At 44.2% G+C, this 20,067-nt stretch overlaps 1 long non-coding RNA gene across 1 annotated transcript in view; it reads left to right on the top strand.

Moving 5' to 3' along the window:
* Positions 1 to 10,107: 10,107 nt before the first annotated feature.
* LOC306916991 overlaps positions 10,108 to 20,067 on the top strand; it is a 48,966-nt gene continuing 39,006 nt past the window's right edge. Inside the window, exons 1-2 of the long non-coding RNA XR_013789078.1 lie at positions 10,108 to 10,228; positions 16,768 to 16,836. This is a non-coding gene — a long non-coding RNA (uncharacterized lncRNA). The remainder of the gene's footprint in view (positions 10,229 to 16,767; positions 16,837 to 20,067) is intronic.

The following is a 20,067-nucleotide window of genomic DNA, read 5'->3' as shown; positions in this document are numbered from 1 at the left end:
GGTTCCATTTGTACACTCATAGTTACAGACCCATAAGGGTCCATTTGGTTCCAAACTATCATTTAGGTGTAGGGCACCCCCTGGAACTCCCTCAAGGACCCCTGGGGGTCCCCCCACCTTGGGAACCATTGCGTTAGGGGGTGCAGTGCCCTTTGGTAACATAAGTTGACAAATCATGAAGAAGTATATACATTTTCTTTATTGGATGATGTACGACGACAAGAGCCCCCCTCACTTCACACAGGTGTGATTTTTGTTTATTAGCAGACAAGGGTCTGCTAACGAGTTGAAACGAGCATTTAAAAGGCTTATTTAGTCAGCCGCTTCCATGCTTTTCAAGGAAGTTGTGACCAGGAGGAGGCAGCATTAGCTGCATCAAGACAATGCATCAAGAAATCAATGCTAGGATAGGGAGGTATATTTACAGAAAAACAGTAGGCGTTAATTTCTTAATCTTTAGGCTGCACCCCATTCGACTGGTATCATACCATTGAATGGGGCCAGTGTGGCCGTTATCATACCATCTTATGGGCCCAGTATGGCCATACTGGCATACTCACTGTTTCAGTATGTCATTATCAGCGATTGTCATTATCACTGATGTCCTGACGGAGGCGCGCCGTGTCTGGTGGCCTTGAGCTACGTGAGGCACCGCCGAGCGAGTCGCCGTGCCGAGCGTTGCGAAGGCCACCAGACACGACTCGGCGCCGTCCGAGTTACGTCCCGATAGGCAGAGAATAGTATATATTAGTAGCCCCTAGTTTCCATGCACCGTCAATAGTTGGAAATGACACGTCCACCAGGGGGAAACCTTGACCAGGCTATGGTGAGTATGCCAGTATGGCCATACTGGCCCCATAAGATGGTATGATAACGGTCGAATCAGCTGTTTAGGCTTGTCTAGGTCCTGTTGTAAATGGCAGACAGGTGCTCTTTTATGGCAATTGTTTTATGGAGGGTAGGGAGTCTCACTTTTTGATGGCCTTGGTGTGCATTAAGCATGCACTGACCTCTCCATTTTATATGACTTTTGTCCCTGGGACCCCAAACTAAACTAAGAGTGCCATTTTGGTTCCATGAGTTACAGACCGGCCGTAATAAGATTCCATTTGATTCTTAAAGGCTCATTCATAGTCTGGATTTTCGGTGGTGGGGTGGTGAGCTGACCACCGGAGCTGAAATAACGTTGAGCGGTGGTGAGTAAAAACAGAGAGAAGGGCTGGAGCGGTGGCGGTGGTTTGCTCTTCACCGCGGCTCGTGACGTCATGTTGTAGTTCGGTGGTCACCCCACCACCGAAAATCCAGACTATGTATGAGCCTTAACTCTCCCATCATTTGGCTGGGGCGTCCTGCGGAACCCCCTGAAGGACCCCTGGGGGTCCCTGGACCCCCATGTTGAGAACCAGTACTGTAGTTGCCCACCATAATGATGTACGGTAGGTTGGAATAATATCATCAGTCTTCCGCTTATCCTCCGTACAGAGCGAGTCATCCATCACCCTATACTCCACCTTCTGGCATTCCTCCACCTTCCGTCTCTCCCACTCCCCCATCGCCCGTCTTTCTCTCCTCCTTGCCCTATTATTCCATTTTGACCTGAGATCAGATTCTAAAAATGTCTTCTACATCCTGACAGTTTTCTGAAAAAGCTATGTTTCTATGTCAATCGTTCTTCGATTTTTCAAAAATAGCAGACCTACAAGCTCGTAGCGCGCCACTCGGTGGCGCGCTATGAGCTTGTAGGTCTGCTATTTTTCAATAGCTAAAGCATAACATAATGCTAACACCAAAAGGGGTTCCCGCCCAATATGGGTTATTACCCTCCATTCTTCCTCGCAACTCTCCTTCCTTTCTCCTTTAGTTTTATCATGTATCTCCGCCAAGGTCACAAGGAGTAAAAAGGATCAACTCTTTTGATGTGTTCATGGTGTGCTGCACATGTAGTCGTCGTGCACATTAAATTGAACATGTCCCGAGGTCTGTTCTTTTCTTTAGAAGCCTGACATTTGGGATATATGTCGAGCTTGGATCGAAAGTCCGCTCTCAAAGTGGTGGTCCAGGGGCCACCCTTGGGATTTCGGGGTTCCAAATGGACCCTTTTACAGATCTCTGTAACTCTGAGAGTGTGCAAAATGGAACGGGTCCATTTTGGTTTCGTTTGTTGACTCGGAGTTATGGACGGTAATCTCTCAGTGCAACTGAGGTCCAAATTGTTCAGATTGGTGCAGACTGCAGGGAAGATCATAGGGGTAAGACAACTCCTCTCTCTGCAGTCTATTTATGAGCAGGCTACATTAAAACAGGCTCAAAAAATCGTCAGTGATGTTACCCATGTTTTAAATGGCGAGTTTGTACTTCTGCCTTCTGGGAGAAGATACAAAGAACCAAAGTGGAAGTACATCAGATTTAAAAAATCGTTTGTACCAGCATCAACTAAGATGTTGAACGAGACTCTGAAACAGCAGTAACTGTGTGAGGTTAGATTATCCACATCATGTGTGCAATTGTGTAATGTTGTGTCTTCCTCTGTAATGTATTTTTGTTTGTCATTGATGTTTTATGTGTGGCTGTAGCTGGGGTGAAAGCCCAAGACAAATTTCCCTTGTGGACAATAAAGTTTACCTTGACCTTGACCTTGACGCTCTTGAAATGAAAACCGTTTGAGAACCATGATTGGTCTATGCACATCACTTCTTGTTCTTATTTTCTCTCTCTTTTTGAAGGGGCGCTTTAGGGAAAACTAGGCAAAACTAGGGATGCACTGTAATTGAAATGTTGGCCCATATCCCAACATAAACAGCTTGAATGTATTTCCAACTTGTTTTTTGCAGCCTTCATCATCACAAAAGGCTTTTTTCAGGCTTTTTGTATACATTTTTCAACATTTATTAACATTATTTTGACAATTATTAAAATATAAAATATCTGCTAAAACCGATATATTATTTTGATGTCGTTTCGATACCGACATTGCATTTTAAGGCCAATATCGGCCGATACCGATGTGATGACCGATTAATTACCCATCCCTATGTTTTTGTGTGAATGTCATGCACATTAAAGCACGCTGCACCTTTTATTTTAGTTTTAGTCATAGTCTCTTGAATAGTTTTAATTTAGTTTTAGTCACATTTTAGTCACCTGGACTGTTTTAGTGTTAGTCTAGTTTTAGTCGACTAAATATCCTAAGATTTTAGTCGACTAAATCTACAGTTGATTTAGTCAAACAAAATGTATTTTGGCGGGTCTTGATGCCGTCGTAATGAGTGTTTTTTTTCACTTTTTTTGAAGTTTTCACAAAATAGACGATCTACAAGCTCACAACGCGTCGCGCTGCGACACGTGAGCTTGTAGATCGTCTATTTTCAGCATGCAACTAATTGTAAAATGACTTATACTGGATCTCTTGTCCACTAGTCCCATTTTAGTTAAGTTTGTATTTGTTGACAATCGTCAGTATATATAGTCTTAGTTTTAGTCACCATAGCTTATAGTTTTTATTTAGTTTCCATTTAGTTTTCATCAGTGGAAAAAGGTAGTCGACGAACATTTTTCGTCTTGGTTTTAAGTCGACGAAACCAACACTGCGCTGCACAAAGCTTAAAGGTGCCGTACTAGAAATGCACACCATTTACCATTTACACACACAGCAGTCATACGTACACACACACACACATGTCTACAAAGAGACACGTGCCTTTCTTTATATAGCATAGCGAAAGACAGCATAGATAGTCTACGACTTCGCCCGTATGATGATTCTCTTTGACACAAAAACAACATTCCTTTCACATGCAGGGCATGGATATATACCCCCACGTTCACGTTCACACGGTGCCTGTGTGTATCTCTCTCTCTCTCTCTCTCTCCTGCTCTGTGTGTATCTCTCTCTCCCCCGCTCGCTCGCTCTGTGCTTGTCTCTCCCAACCAAAGCAGAGAGTCAGTGAGCTATTTTACGTATCAAGACATTTTAATGAGGTCAGCCAACTGTGTGTTTTTCTCTCTCTCTCTCTTCTATCGAGTGTTCATCTCAAAAAGGAGTAGGTTTCTCCTGATGTGTCGAGTGTCTGCACATGTGCGCATGCATGCACACCACACGAGCGTGCGTATCTCGCTATAGGCACGGATGTGCACGTTTGTGGTTTCGGCACAAAGAGCCGCATCTACGGGTATTTTTGGACACAACCTGAAATGCATAAATTAGTCTTGTTACATGACTACATGGTTCCTCTGTGTATTTGTGCGTCTGTCTATTTAATGATGCCTTATATGTATATATATATATATATACTGTGTGTGTGTGTGTGTGTATATATATATATATATATATATATATATATATATATATATATATATATATATAGTCCCCGTCTGCGCACAAGCCCCTTGCCTCCAACCCCTGTATACCATCACGCCTTGCCTCCATCTCTATAGCCAAATTCCAATACCCCAGATCTCGGCCTCACTCACAAACCACTCGCACCAGCATGGTGGTGGTGTTACGGTGAAATTGATGACCTGCTGAAATATGTGACAATCATGTAGACTAATCACATAATCTCAGTGTCCGAATGTAAATCATTGTGGTTTGTTTGTTAGCACGAGTTCAATCTAGAGGTATTTAGGCAACGTATTTAAAGAATGTTTAAATGATGTAAGTTGTGTGTAGTCCACACAAGATGGTCACATATTTCGGCAGGTAACCAATTTCATCGTAACACCGCCATGCTGGAGTGAGCGAGTGTATAAGTGAGCGAGATGGCCGAGATTTTGGGCATTGGAATCTGTCTTAACCCTGCATGTGTCCAATTTGGACAGACATAAAGGAGTAGAGAGAGAGCCTGGTTGGTGACTTTGCTTCAATCTGCAGCGCCCGCTGGCCTTCATCACCTGATGAAGGCCGCCTGCGGTCTAAACGTCGTGTCTATTATTATGGTGTTTTAAATAAAAGAAAACACCATTGGAGCAAACCTGTGTGCGGACTCTCTTCTCTTCACTGTACTTACCTTAGTCCAGCACTGGATGTGCGCAAGCCACCTGCTTTTTAAACATACAGGCTTTGGCCTGGCAGCGCGTCGTGTGTTCGAGTCCCGTTCATGCTGCGATGTCTCCCCTTCTCTCTCTCCCTCTTTCCTGTCTATCTTCACCTGATACTATATCAATTAAGGCAGAAAAAAAAAAAGCCTGATTTTTTTTTTGTCTCATACTACGATGATGTGCACCGAGAACAGTCCGCCTAGAAGCTCTCAATGCGTGGCATTGTGAACTTGTAGATCTGCTATTTTCGGAACGCAACACCGTCTCACAAGCTTTTTTCATATCCTCATATTGTCCTCATTAATGCTCAATATTATGAGCATTTGTGCTCTCAGAGGTGGGCTAGTATGGACAGTTCAGAAACCTCAGTGCCTACCGATGACATCACCGATGGGGGATTCCAAGCTTATGGAAATCATAGCCTTTTTCTCTTCCTGAAACGTTGGCATGCTGAAATAGAAGTCATTGTTTTTGCGGCAATAACAACAAAAATGTTTGAAATCTAGGTTCACGTTGTGAGCTGTTAGATCGGAATTGTTGAAAATCGCATGTAATTCTTCATCAGTTGCAGTATTACAGTAGGCCTATAGGGGTTTCCCTAGGTCTGCTTAAACTGGGAAAGGTCAAAGTCGTACGATTAGTCACACACGTTACCGCAGTGGAATTTGTTCTCCGCATTTGACCCATCTCTTGGAGCGGTGAGCCGCAGCGTGCACCACGCTCGGGAATCATTAGTAGATTTGACCCCCCAATCCAACCCATTGATTGCTGAGTGCCAAGCAGGGAGGCACTGGGTCCCATTTTTACAGTCTTTGGTATGACCCGGCCGGGGATCGAACCCCCGGGCGGACACTCTAACTGGGTGGGACAGATGGAGCAGTCATTATCTCATCAGGCTGCTGCAAGAGGCCATATTGCAAAAAAAACCCCACAATACAGTCAAAGTCAATACTGATCTCCAGACAGCCTGGAGCCTCGGTATAATCTAATTTAACAGAACTGTGCCCAGTGTTTATACACACAGGTTTTTAATCATAATTTGGTTGCCAATTTCACCTGCTTTCAGTCAGAATTGGGTGTATAACAAAGGATAGCACAGCACAGATGGAACCTTTGTGTTTGGGCCAGTCACAAATTAACATAAAAATGCTGTTTTATCCCAATTGAGTGTGTTAATGTAGGCCTAGGCTAGTGGTAAAACATCTGTCTATCCTTCCCCCCTGAAGGAATTATTAGGATAATAATTATTAGATAACTGATAATAATAGATAGCCCTCCCAGGGAAAAGGTAGGAGTGTCTGTGGACCCTTTTTTGATGTGTCAACCAATTTCCCCATGGATAAATATCTTTCCTTTAAGCATTATGTTATACTTTAGGTATTGCCTGAAGAAGGCCGAAAGGCCGAAACGTTGCTATGACTCTTTAAAATAAAGTTCTTGAACCAGCAAGTGGCGGTGTGCGGGTCTCTCCTCCTTCCTCATAACGTTTGCTGTACTGCCAGGACCTATACGCACCTGCTATAAAACTGAACCGGGTGTGCGGAAGTCATCCCTCGAATACTTTAGGTATTGAAAAATAGCAGATCTACAAGCTCATAGCGCGGCACCGAGTGGCACGCTACACGCTTGTAGATCTGCTATTTTTGAAAAATCCTGAAAATGTGGCGCAAATTTGGAATATATTCTTTCAGAGTGAACATTTTTAACTCAAATCTTTGCTTCTGGGAGGTCCCTGGAACAACATATTTTCAGATGGGGATCGGCAGAGAAATACAGATAATGCTGGGGCTCCTTGACATGAAATAGTTTGAGAACCACTGACATAGACACAGGATTTTTCAGAAAATTGTCATGATTTAGAAGACATTTTGTAGAATCGAGCTCAGGTCTAAATGGGTTAAAGCTGCCCTTCTTTTATTATTATTATTGTCTCCACCAGGCCGAAGGCATGGTGGAGAGAGTATGTTTTGCACTCCGTCCGTCCGTCCGTCCGTCCGTCCGTCCGTCCGTCCGTCCGTCCGTCCGTCCGTCCGTCCGTCCGTCCGTCCGTGACCAGCTAATCTCCGGCACCGTTAACCCGGTCGATGCCAAATTTTGCACACACTCTCCCTGGATGCCAACGATGAACCTCTGCCCCAAAATGTCCAGAACGGCCTGTTATAGCGCCACAAGGAGGCTGCTTTGTGCAAAACAAGTTTTTGGACAGTACACCTACAGATTTTGTCCAAACATCACGCAAATTGGTACACAGTCTCTCTAGAGCCATTCAACGAAACGGGTCTTTCAGATTTCTCAGACTCCATCCTGATTGGCTAAGATTGGCTTCCAAAGTTTGCAGGAGTGCTCAGTTTCAAACAAAATGCTGCAAATCATGAACACATCGTGTCATTTTCTAATATTACTCGATTTTATCCAAATTTCACGCAAATCGGCACACATGCTCTCCATAGTCATGTGATCAAGACGGGTTTGTTTGATTTCTCATAATCCACCCTCATTGGCTACGATTGGCTTCTAAACTTTTCAGGAGTAGCCCGCTTTGTACAAATCGCCACAACTACTCAACGCAGCGTCCGATTGTGGTGAAACTGTGCCTGCATATTCCCACTAGGCTTTGGAAGAAATGCCACTTGACAGTCAATCAGCCTCATGGTGGCGCTACAACAGGCCAAGCCGCGTCTCTCACACACACACACACACACACACACACACACACACACACACACGTACGTTTATATTGCTCCTAAACATTTTGCCAAACATCACACACACACTCCTAGGAGACCTGTGCCCAGAAGGGCACTTTTTCTAGTCTTTTTTTCAAATCCTCAAAAATGATGAAAAAACGTCATGCTATAGTATCTCTCCCTGCGTCACTCTCCCTGCGTCACTGTATCTGCGTCACTCTCCCTGCATCACTCTCCCTGCGTCACTGTCCCTGCGTCACTGTCCCTGCGTCACACTCCCTGCGTCACTCTCCCTGCGTCACTCTCCCTGCGTCACTGTCCCTGCGTCACTGTCCCTGCGTCACACTCCCTGCGTCACTCTCCCTGCGTCACTCTCCCTGCGTCACTGTCCCTGCGTCACTGTCCCTGCGTCACTCTCCCTGCGTCACTCTCCCTGCGTCACTCTCCCTGCGTCACTCTCCCTGCGTCACACTCCCTGCGTCACTCTCCCTGCGTCACTCTCCCTGCGTCACTCTCCCTGCGTCACACTCCCTGCGTCACTCTCCCTGCGTCACTGTCCCTGCGTCACTGTCCCTGCGTCACTGTCCCTGCGTCACACTCCCTGCGTCACTCTCCCTGCGTCACTGTCCCTGCGTCACTCTCCCTGCGTCACTCTCCCTGCGTCACTCTCCCTGCGTCACTCTCCCTGCGTCACTCTCCCTGCGTCACTCTCCCTGCGTCACACTCCCTGCGTCACTCTCCCTGCGTCACTCTCCCTGCATCACTCTGTACAAATCGCCACAACTACTCAACGCAGCGTCCGATTGTGGTGAAACTGTCCATGCATATTCCCACTAGGCTTTGGAAGAAATGCCACTTGACAGTTTTCAAATCAGCCTCATGGTGGCGCTACAACAGGCCAAGCCGCATCACACACACACACACACACACACACACACACACACACACACACACACACACACACACACACACACACACACACACGTTTATATTGCTCCTAAACATTTTGCCAAACATCACACACACACTCCTATCCTCCTGGTGGAGACCTGTGCCCAGAAGGGCACTTTTTCTAGTTATTATTATTATTGAACAATACACCTATTTGGAGTTACCTGTACATGGCAAGGTCTAAATGTAATAATAGGGAGTTCAGGAAACGTCTTTATCCAATTGTCCTGGTTAATAATGTCCCTTTTTATTTACAATCATAACATTTGTTACCATTGTTTCTACATTCTGTGTACTGTACATAATATTGTACATACTTAAAAGATGCCTGAGAGATCGCCTTGCCATGCACAAAATGACATTAGAAGTCATGATTGCCCCCATGTCTAGACACATAATGATTTTCACAATGCTAATGATTCTTCATTGCTCACAGAGGGCATTGAACACATTAAACCTCGATCTGCTCATGGCAGCGCGGGCGGAATACAGAAACGTCCGTCGATTGCATTCGTAACGTGGTCTCAATAAGGGTACGGCCGTCACCGTTTTCTGTTCATGGCATGCGTTTTGTTTTTCTTTTCTATATACCTCTTCCCTGTTTTTCTCACACCCTACAGTTGGGCGGGAACCCCTTTTGGTGTTATGTTATGCTTTAGCTATTGAAAAATAGCAGATCTACAAGCTCATAGCGCGCCACCGAGTGGCGCGCTACGAGCTTGTAGGTCTGCTATTTTTGAATAATCGAAGAACGACTGACATAGAAACATAGCTTTCTCAGAAAACTGTCAGGATGTAGAAGACATTTTTAGATCTCAGGTCAAAATGGGTTAAATACTGTAGGCTAGGGTATATTATGGGTAGAATTATCCTAAAACTTCTTCTTCGTCTTCTTCTTCTGTGTAATCTAAATTCTCTCTGTGTTTTTCATCGTTTTAGATTTGGTTCATTTGTCTGACTTTTATCTGGGTCAGCTAGGGACTGTCTCTCATCATATAGTCGTATAGCCACCCTGCACAGCAGGGGGGCCAGATTGATGTAAAGATAGAATGATGACAGCTCCGTTCACTGCAATATGGACCAATTTCCGGCGCAGCAATTTCCGGATATAAGCGGAGCCTCTCAATTGTCCCTGGAAGTTTGCAGTCAACACTAGCAGCACAGTATAGGGCTGCAGCAGGGGATATAGTTTATAGTTTACTTTCACCTTTTTTAGAGGTGAGACGTGTAATTTTATTTTAAGTGAGACGTTGATATAAGATTATTTGTTATCGCTCAGTACATCTGAATCAATTTAAAATCCACATCTCATCCGAAAGCCCAGGTATGGGATCATTTCACACAATTAGTGTGAAACTAATTGACAATTAGTTTCACCTGTTAGCCTAGAAGCGAGCTAGGCATGGTGCTTGTAGTGGAGGTTTAGGATTCTTTGCAACTCTGCAATCGGCTTCTCACTCTGCCCGGTTGTTCATTTCCATTGGCACGTTTTCCTTTCTTGGATAAGAGTTCATGAATGTATATAGATCCGACATACGTTCCCCACAGAAAAGGTAAGATGTACATCACAGTATATCCTTCCTTGGCCAACTGATCACAATAGTTTTCTGCAGTTTTTTGTTCGTCTTTCATCCTTTGTTGCCGTAATTATGGTAGAGCGGTCGCTTGGGAATCAGAAGGTTATCGCTTCTGGCTTAGTGTCCTTGAGAAAGACCTTGCATGGTTTCCTCCTGCGTGGGTGTGTGTGAATGTATGTGTGAAATGCCCGTTTTGAAGCACTTTTGTGTAAAGGCTCTATATAACCGTTTATCTAGTGCACATAAAGAATTGGCCTTCACTTCTATAGATAGTTTTTGAGACAATGAAACACATTCACTCAGTGCCTTGTATTTTGAGCAGAAAGGCTATAAAGAAATGTAGGATTGTTTCCTAAAGTATGAACAGGACAGGACTCAGACATATTCATGCAGACGTCGATATGGATCAGGACAGAAGAGAAAAACAATACTCTGTTACCTATTCCTCTATGAGCCAGGCTCTATAATGCACTGCAGCAGCCATTTGGCAAAGAACTTGGGACCCTCCCCTACTTCCTTCACAGGTGCTACCGATTATACTAATGAAGGTAACACCCTTATGGGTCCATTTGGTTCCATTTGTACACTCTGAGAGTTATGGTGGTCCTTAAAATTAAAAAAGTTTGAGAAACACTGTACACTGATTAGTAATTTAGTATCATCGGTGAAGGAAGTAGGGAAGCAGCCTAGCTGGAAGCAAGGACTGTCTAAAGAGGACGAGACGCGAAGACCGTACGGGCGACATGCCCAAATTTGTGCATGTACAACTTCCTGGTCTCAACTGCGCATGTTTCTTTCCTTCCATGGAGCACCATGGAGCAACATGGCGTCGCCCGTACGGTCTTCGCGTCTCGTCCTCTTTAGACAGTCCTTGGCTGGAAGTAGGAAGAGTTATAATAAGAATGCCTGTTGCCACAAATTATTTGGCGGACATTTGACCTAATTTCTCCTTTCATTGTCGATGGCAAATATGAGACGTGTGGGGACAAGGTGGCGTAAAATTTCCCTTCATTGTCAATGACATTTAATGTTTGCGTTGCGGACATTTTGCGGGGACAAGAAATCACACCCGTGTGAAGTGAGGGCCGCTCTTATCATCGTACATCATCATGACATAAAATAGACACTGCCTATTTGCTCAGACACTATGACGGACAATTCTCTATTCATTGTTAATGGGAATTTAATGTTTGTGTAGGACATAAATCGACACTTTGCCGATTTGCTCAGGCTCTGACAGTGGCGTTTCCAGGAATTACATTTTGGGGCAGGCAAGATGTGTTAATTGTCGTCCCCCAACGGTAGCACTAGAGGTTTTCAAAGAGATATACCTGCCACACAGTAGGATACAAAGGCTGAAGGGCATGCATTTGCATTCCAATGGGTGATTGAGGGTCGCGCTCTATACGCGCAAACGGCCGATCCGCTGTCCACTAATAGTTCTCAGGTCTGGTTTTTGTCCTCAGTGCATGGATTTTTGGCCAGGCAGAAATGGATTTGGACAGGCGTCCGGACGCCTGTCCTCACCTTATTGTAGATACGCCACTGCTCTATGACGTAAAATTCTCCATGCACTGTCAATGGGAATTTAATGTTTGTGTAAGACAAAAGTAGACACTAAGCCGATTTGCTCAGACACTATGACGTACTGTAAAATTCTCCATTGATTGTCAATGGGAATTTAATGTTTGTGTTGGACGGAAATCTACACTAATAGCTGAATATATATATAGGAGGGGCGGGCTATAGCGCCCCTCAAAAATAGTACCGTATATTGAGCTCAGATCCTGTTTGTCAAAGACAATTTGCTCAACCACCTACATTTTGTCACTGGACCCAGAAATATTCAGGACTTCCTGGTCAGACCAGACACATTATAATCCATCTCCCACCTCCATCCATCTTCAACCGCTTATCCGTAGTCGGGTCGCGGGGGCAACGGCTCCACCAGAGTGCTCCAGACTTCCCTCTCCAGACTCCATTAGTGACTTCCTCCTGGGGGATTCCGAGACGTTCCAAGGCCAGTGAGTCGATGTGTTTCCTCCAACTGCGCCTTGGTCTGCCCCCGGGGGTCTCCTCCCAGTGGGACGTGCGTCGAGCACCTCCCTAGGGAGACGCCCGAGAGGCATACTAACCAGATGCCCGAACCACCTAAGCTGGCTCCTTTCCAGGCGAAGGAGCAGCGACTCTACTCCGAGTCTCTCTCGTGTGACTGAACTTCTCACCCTATCTCTAAGGGAGATGCCAGCCACCCGTCGAAGAAAACTCATTTCGGCCGCTTGTATTCGCGACCTTATTATTTCGGTCATGACCCACACTTCATGACCATAGGTGAGAGTAGGAACGAAGATTGCTCGGTAGACAGAGAGCCTTCTGGCGCAACTCTCTTTTTGTCACAACATCTCCCACCTGTGGATGCTTTATAGTTTTTAAAAAAAATTTATCCCATGATTTTGTAACCCATTTTTCCCCCTGTGTCAATTATCTAATGTGATCCTGGGTTCTACACACCCTCCGCCAACCTGGGGAGAGCAACGGACTTGAACTCATGCTTCCTTCATGCATGAGTGTCCAAGTTGCTCCTTTACACCTGACAGGGGGAGTTTCCCTGGTTGGACGTAGCGCTTGGAAGGAACACGTTATTTCCGACCAGTTCCTTTCCCCTCCATCAGGCGCCCCGGCTGGCCACGGGGATGCAGTTTAGAGACCAGGATTACTGCATGTTTTTTGTGAGGGTACCTATACCCTAGGGTTGGATTGGGGGTAAGTCCCTGCGACATACTAGCGTCATGTCCAGGGGGTGTACTTGTACATCAAGCTGCCTCACGCTACAGAAACAGGAGATAGGCTCCTGCCCTATGGGCCTCATGGCTCGGCAAGGCTACTTACCTACCTACCCTAGGGGACACGGGGAGAACATGCAAACTCCACACAGAAAGGCCCTTTCACCAACCCCGCCTCGGGTATGGGCACTGATGACGCGGAGGAGAGAACACGCCCCCAGCACCCACAGCGTCCCGAGCGGGAATCGAACCCAGGACCTTCTAGCTGTGAGGCGACAGCACTACCAACTGTGCCGGATGCTTTATAGTTTACTCAAATAGTAGGTTTCTACCTCTGTTGCTCCTGTGCAGCATGAAGGGATTCATATGAGAGCACAAGTACCTTTGTTATCCATATCACTGGCAAGCAGCAGTATGATGTCATATCTGAAGTCTTAACGTCCTGCCTATGTGGACTTCGATTCAAACACAACTACAAGACACAGTTGAAACAAGGATTATTGAATGCAAAGGAGCAATCCAGAGAGCTAGGGAATGAAAGGTCTTCCATTACCCGTCATCTTCAAAGATGCCAGCCATCCTCTTCCCTCTCTCATGTTCTCTGTGATCCAGCAGATCAAAACACCACCAGAGGAGAGAATATGGAACCATATATTACAGGCTGACTGAAGATGTGAAAATGTATTGCCTTAAAACTTATGTGAGTTGATGTTATTGAATGCATTTATATCAACTATTTCAACATACGTAGCCTAATTTGTTGCTATTATCGTATATGGTGTTGCGTACATACTGTAATTAACTGTAAACTAAACTTAGTGAACTGTGTGAGGCCAGCTAGTTCGTCAAAACAATTCTCTCTGCATCTTCAGCAACGTGCCAAACGTACGCAACTCATCCGAAGGAGATCAAATCTTTTATAAATTCTTTAAACCTTCGATATTATGGCAGAGAGATGGGATTAGCGTGTCAGGGCTTTGAAATCTCTGCTCATTTCAGCTCAAGCTGTGAAAAGTTTAAATAGAAACTTAATTTTCCTCTACCTTTGTAGTGTAGAATTTTTTTTCCGTGTAGCCTAATTCTCTTCAAACGAGGAGAAAGCAAATTTGACATGCTTTCCCCATTATTTGGGTACGTCCTGATTCTTGCGTTTATAGACTGCCAAAGGGACACTTAGCAGATATTTTTTCCCTGTGTCACAGCCATAGAGTATATAAAAGGATGGAGACTGATCTGGCGCGAAGCTCCGCCCCCTCCACTATTCATGTCAGTGGAAGTTGCTCAGTGGCGTTTTGAAGCACCCGGAAGGACCGTCTCAAAACGTCTACTACCAAATTTTGGTTGGCAAATGCGGAAGTGCAACCGAGCACTCAATGTTAAATCCCAGCTGCACAGGGTTTCCCGGTCATGAATCCATGGGTCCGCCTGTAGTCCCTCCTCTTACCACTAGGGCCCAGTGCTTCAACGTTGGCGTGCCTCACTGGCCCGTTGGTCACAGCCCCCTGTAGCTTGGCCTACCAGGCTGCCTACTCTATCTGTCTCCACAAGGCCTGCAGGTTGGGAAATTGGGGTGTCAATCAGTACATTGGGAGCACCTGGCCAGTATTCCCAGTGTGCTCTATAAGGACTGGGTGTTGGCCACACTCACCCTCTCTCTCTCTTCCTGTTGGCAGCAACACTTTAGCTTTAGTTTGTCCTTTGGTTTGCACCATTCAACACCCCACACTACATTTACCACACATCCACTCACCAGTCTCACCTACACTACTGATTTCACTGATTAACACACCCCACATGAAGTGCCAGGGGGTGGACACCAGTTTTGGTCCTGGGTGCCACTGTCCCCATTATAAATAAAAGAAAGAAAATGTCATTCTATTGTGCATGTCATGTGCATGTCATCACCTGCACACCAGATTAGAGGAATTTTCAAAATATGGATTAAAAGAATCTCGGTTTCTCGGTGGTGGCACCCAGTACATGGTTAGATTCATCTCGTGATCTCGTGGGTGGCACCTAAACAGTTAAGTTGTTTATATTGTAAATAAATATTACTTGTGCACTTTTAAAAGCTGTGTCTTCCTCCTTTTTGTTATGGCCTAGAGCCAGGTCATGACACCTGTGTCGAACAAGCGTTGATTTTGTGTTTTGCTCCTCATCTTAATTCTCATCTCTTCCTTTTGGCTCTGTGTTCTTGTTCACAGACTGTGTGTTACGCCCTGTGGGTATATATGCAGCAACGGGCAGTGCTCACCCATACAAACAAGAGGCACAGAGAGTACAACAAGCTCACAAAAGGCCCATATATAATAACGATACAATCTATTGAAAGGTGCGTGCGTGTTCAAAGAACGCACCCCGGGAACATTCTGGTGGTGTGAGCGCTGCAGAGAGACAATGGGAGGTGCAGATCATACAGTAAAACTGTGGTAAACGAACGGGCCGGGCTTCAATGCTATTCTCTGTGTAGAGCCCTCTGCTGAAGACAGTCAGCTTCTGGACTCCTGTGGTCATGTTTGTTTTGTACACCAGCTGGACGTGTGATAACAGAGTGACGGTGGGTATAGTGGGCAGGCGATGGCGCTGCTCTAAAGCCCTGGGTCACTGGGTCTAGTACAGAATAACCCATTTTGACCTGAGATCAGATTCTAAAAATGTCTTCTACATCCTGACAGTTTTCTGAAGAAGCTATGTTTCTATGTCAGTCGTTCTTCGATTTTTCAAAAATGGCAGATCTACAAGCTCATAGCGCGCCACTCGGTGGCGCGCTATGAGCTTGTAGATCTGCTATTTTTCAATAGCTAAAGCATAACATAATGCTAACACCAAAAGGGGTTCCCGCCCAAAATGGGATAAAGCAGCTATGTTTTTGCCTTGTTAAAGGAACAAAATCACCGTTTTGTCAATGGTTAAGTCTATGAGTCCATGGAAACAATTCGGTTTTATGGTGATGCTGAAAATGCCCTGCTGTCTGTTATGGTCTTTCTGTGTTACTGCAATTTTCCCATGATGCATTGTGCCGTTGCAAGCGCCAGTGTGGCCATATTGCAGAATAAGCAACAAAGCACTCCAAAGTGAAAAAAAAATGGAGAATGAATCCTATATTCAAATTTGCTCGTGGGTGCCTATGTGGGCGTCAGGCCGGCCTGAAGATCTATCAAATGATGCTTTTTTTCTCCACTATTTGACATAGGTTGCAATGTAGTATGGGTTTGGTTAGATGTTCTGTACAAATGAAACTATTTAATCTTAACCCATTTTAGGCGGGAACCCTTTTTTTTAAGCATTATGTTATGCTTTAGCTGTTGAAAAATAGCAGATCTACAAGCTCATAGCGCGGCACCGAGTGCCGCGCTATGAACTTGTAGGTCTGCTATTTTTGAAAATGTGAGCACAAATCTTTGAATATATATTCTTTCAGTGAACGTTTTCAACTCAAATCTTTGCTTCTGGGGGGGTTCCTGAAACAACATATTTTCAGATGGGGGTCGGTGGCCAAATACATATCATTTTTGGGGTCCTTGACATGAAATATTGAGCACCACTGACATAGAAACATCGGTATTCCAGAAAACTGTCATGATTTAGAAGACATTTTTTTAAATTTCGACGTCAGGCCTAAATGGGTTAATGTACCATGATTACTTAAAGTTCAATCAAGTTGTCAATCATAATCATCCAGATTATTTACAGCTGTGTCTGTGCGTGTTGTAACTGTCTCTGCCTACACAGTAAAATGCAGCCTGAACGTGATGTTCTACTTGGAGCGCAAGAGAACCCGCCGCCCGCCGGTCCCATGAGGTAGGCTATACTGACCCACACGCTGCACATTATCAATGATCAGAACACCGATCAATTCTGTCGAAAGGCTGTTATTCCTGCAACTTAGAGGTCTGCATTTGGGCCATTTGTAATCTCAAAAGGGCAGTTTAAAATAGGCACAAAAAGGCCTGGGCCGTGGCTCAGCGGTCCAGGCACCTTGGCCGGTATAGCCCAAGTCTGGCAGCTATAAAAAAATAGCAGATCTACAAGCTTTTTCAAAAAATAGCAGACCTACAAGCTCATAGCGCGGCACTCGGTGCCGCGCTATGAGCTTGTAGGTCTGCTATTTTTTGAAAAATCGTGAAAATGTGGCCCAAATGTTTGAATATTCTTTCAGAGCGAACGTTTTTAACTTTCCTTGACATGAAAATGTTTGAGAACCACTGACCTAGAAAACTGAAAACTGTCAAGATTTCGAAGAAAATAAGACGGCAACAGATAACAGACTGCGATAGATAATGTGCATTATGCCCCCATAACCACATTCGAGGGATAAGGACACCTAGGGCAGTATTATGCGTGTCTTAAGTACCAGGTCTTATTACTCACACCTCCAGGTCTTAAGTTAAGTAATAAGACCTTGTACTTAAGACACGCATAATACTGCCCTTAGTCTGGAACTTCGGTGTGGAAGATTTATTTCCAAGGGACGGTTACAAACGGATTCCAACGTCACAGCAAAAAAAAATATATATCTCACTTTGAACAGTGGGCTCTGATTGGTCACCCACAACTCCGGGGTGAGCGAAATGTAATTCAAACATGAGGAGTGCCAGACCAATCTCCCCAGGGATATTTTTTTCTTCCCCCTGTGGCAGATTCGTCTGGTTTCCAGGCTAAAAATACAAGCCCCGTGTGTGTAACAGACGTCTTCATGCAGTTCTTTACCGGGAGGAACAGATTGAAGCATTTTCAAACTTGGAAACAGAAAGATGAAAATGAATGCATTACACAATGACTCACTGCAGCATAAAGCTATTTATTTATAAAGGCTCTGTTCTCCAGCACACATCAAAGAGAGACTGACACCGTGTGTGTGTGTGTGTGTGTGTGTGTGTGTGTGTGTGTGTGTGTGTGTGTGTGTGTGTGTGTGTGTGTGTGTGTGTGTGTGTGTGTGTGTGTGTGTGTGTGTGTGTGTGTGTGTGTGTGTGTGTGTGTGTGTACTGTGCAGTACACTATTATGTGCGAAAGAGGAAATTACTTTTGAACTGAAATCATCATTTGAGTTCAAACCACAGATAAAATTCACTGCAAAGAAAAGCGCATCTCTCCGCCAACAAAGCACACCTTTTTATTAACTATACTGAAATGTATCAGGTTGCATGAAAAACAGCTCATTTGGGCTTTTGTAAAGAAACTATAGAGTAGAAAGAAATACGGTAAACTGCCCCAAAACTCCTTGACAAAGGCACAGCAATCTGAAACGTTTATGTACACAAATTACAATCAATATCCATTGATTGTTGAAACCTTATATCCGATTATTACATGGCTTGGTTGAATGCTTGATTCTGATTGGTCAATCGCTTAATTCAGCGGTGAGTTATCTCATGATAATGACCGCTCCGCTGTATAATGACCGCTGCCTAATCAAACCCTCTGAACACCACCAGCTGCGTGGCTGCGCCCCGCTTGATTTACTGCCGTTTCCAACATAACAGCCATGTAAACACACACACTAGTGACACACAATGTAATTTACAGCTAAACATTGCTCTTAAAAATGTTTTTGAAAACATTTGAGCGAGAAATAGACGAAGCAGGACCCGAAAATGGATTCTATTTGATCAACTCACTTCCTTGTTTTCTGACAGTGCTGCAGCCCTGCAGCTGGGCAGACGCAGCCAGCGCGAACTTATGGAATACTTTTTGTTGTGTTTTGGGTCAATGTATTAATTTATGTTAGTTAGCCATGTAATAAGCGGGATAATATCTGGCTAGGTGGTCATTGTCGGGATATAATTCACCTTCAGGGAGGGTAACCACCTCGGCTTCGCCTCGGTGGTTAAACTCCCTGTCGGTGAATTATCTCCCGACAATGACCACCTAGCCAGATATTATCCCTTACTTAACACTTTGCCCCCCATATTTAAAGATGTTTCGTAATTCGATTGGTTGCATATAGTAGGCTATTTTTAATACTTAAAACGTTGTGTTACTTCTTTTGCTTGTTTGTTCCACTTTACAATCAATTATTGTATCAAGACTAGGAAGAAAATATAAGAATAATGTCGATTTTTAAGCAATTATAAGCTAGTTTTAGTATTTAATGTCACAAAAACAGGAGGTAATCAGTGTCATTTGCTGATTTAAACGCTACAAATAGTTTCTTCTATTGAGGTCGTTGGGCCAAGCCAAGCTATTTGCAAAGGGGTTGTTGAATATAAAAGGACAAGGAAAAAGTTGAGCAAATTGCAAGTTGAAACATTATTTATCAAAACCGCCAATATTATTTAAGACATTTCTCTAATGTTAGTAACCCCCCCCCCCCCCCCCCCCCCCAAACTCATTGTAGTGAGCAATTTATCAATTCAACCGCAGTCTGCTAAACACACTGTAGGCAATTACGTATACATGCTATATCAGATTAGCCGTAATGGTACTTAATAGATGTCATGTTGCCTAGCATCATTATCTATCAGTGAAATATTTGGTTGGCATGTACTATGCTTGTCTTGATAGATGTTCATATAATACATGAAAAGCACATGAAGTCGATTTATTTCCCAACAATGGCCTATTTGCACTTGTTATTGTCAAGAACATTAACACCAGGCAAGGCGGGAATCACTAGGGATATTATCAGAAGCACAGGCACTGCTCTTTAAAAAAACTATTTCGCAGGGGGTTTGTAAACTACTTTTAAACATATGAAAACACTGTCCGGTTCCATTAAAAATATAGATTTTGTTTTCAATAAAAAAAACTTAAAAACTAAAAGAGCATCAAACCAAACTACTGGTTAGAGAGAGCGGCCTCAACTCTCTTATTTAGACAAATTATGATATATATACCAAATATATATCATCATAATCCACAAAATCAGATATTCCATCACTACAGAAACAGAGAATCAGGAACCCACACAGACATAACATTGAAGTAGTGAAACCAATAGTGAGTACCAAAAAGAAAAGTCTGGTGTCAAAACCACGCCCCCTTGGGTCATGAGTATATTGTTTTTATTTTCATGAAAACAAATCTGGTGCG

This window comes from Electrona antarctica (assembly GCF_951216825.1).
Source record: "Electrona antarctica genome assembly, chromosome: 24".
NCBI lineage: Eukaryota > Metazoa > Chordata > Actinopteri > Myctophiformes > Myctophidae > Electrona > Electrona antarctica.
Note: the sequence above shows the minus strand (reverse complement) of the source record. Positions and strands in the feature narration are given on the sequence as shown.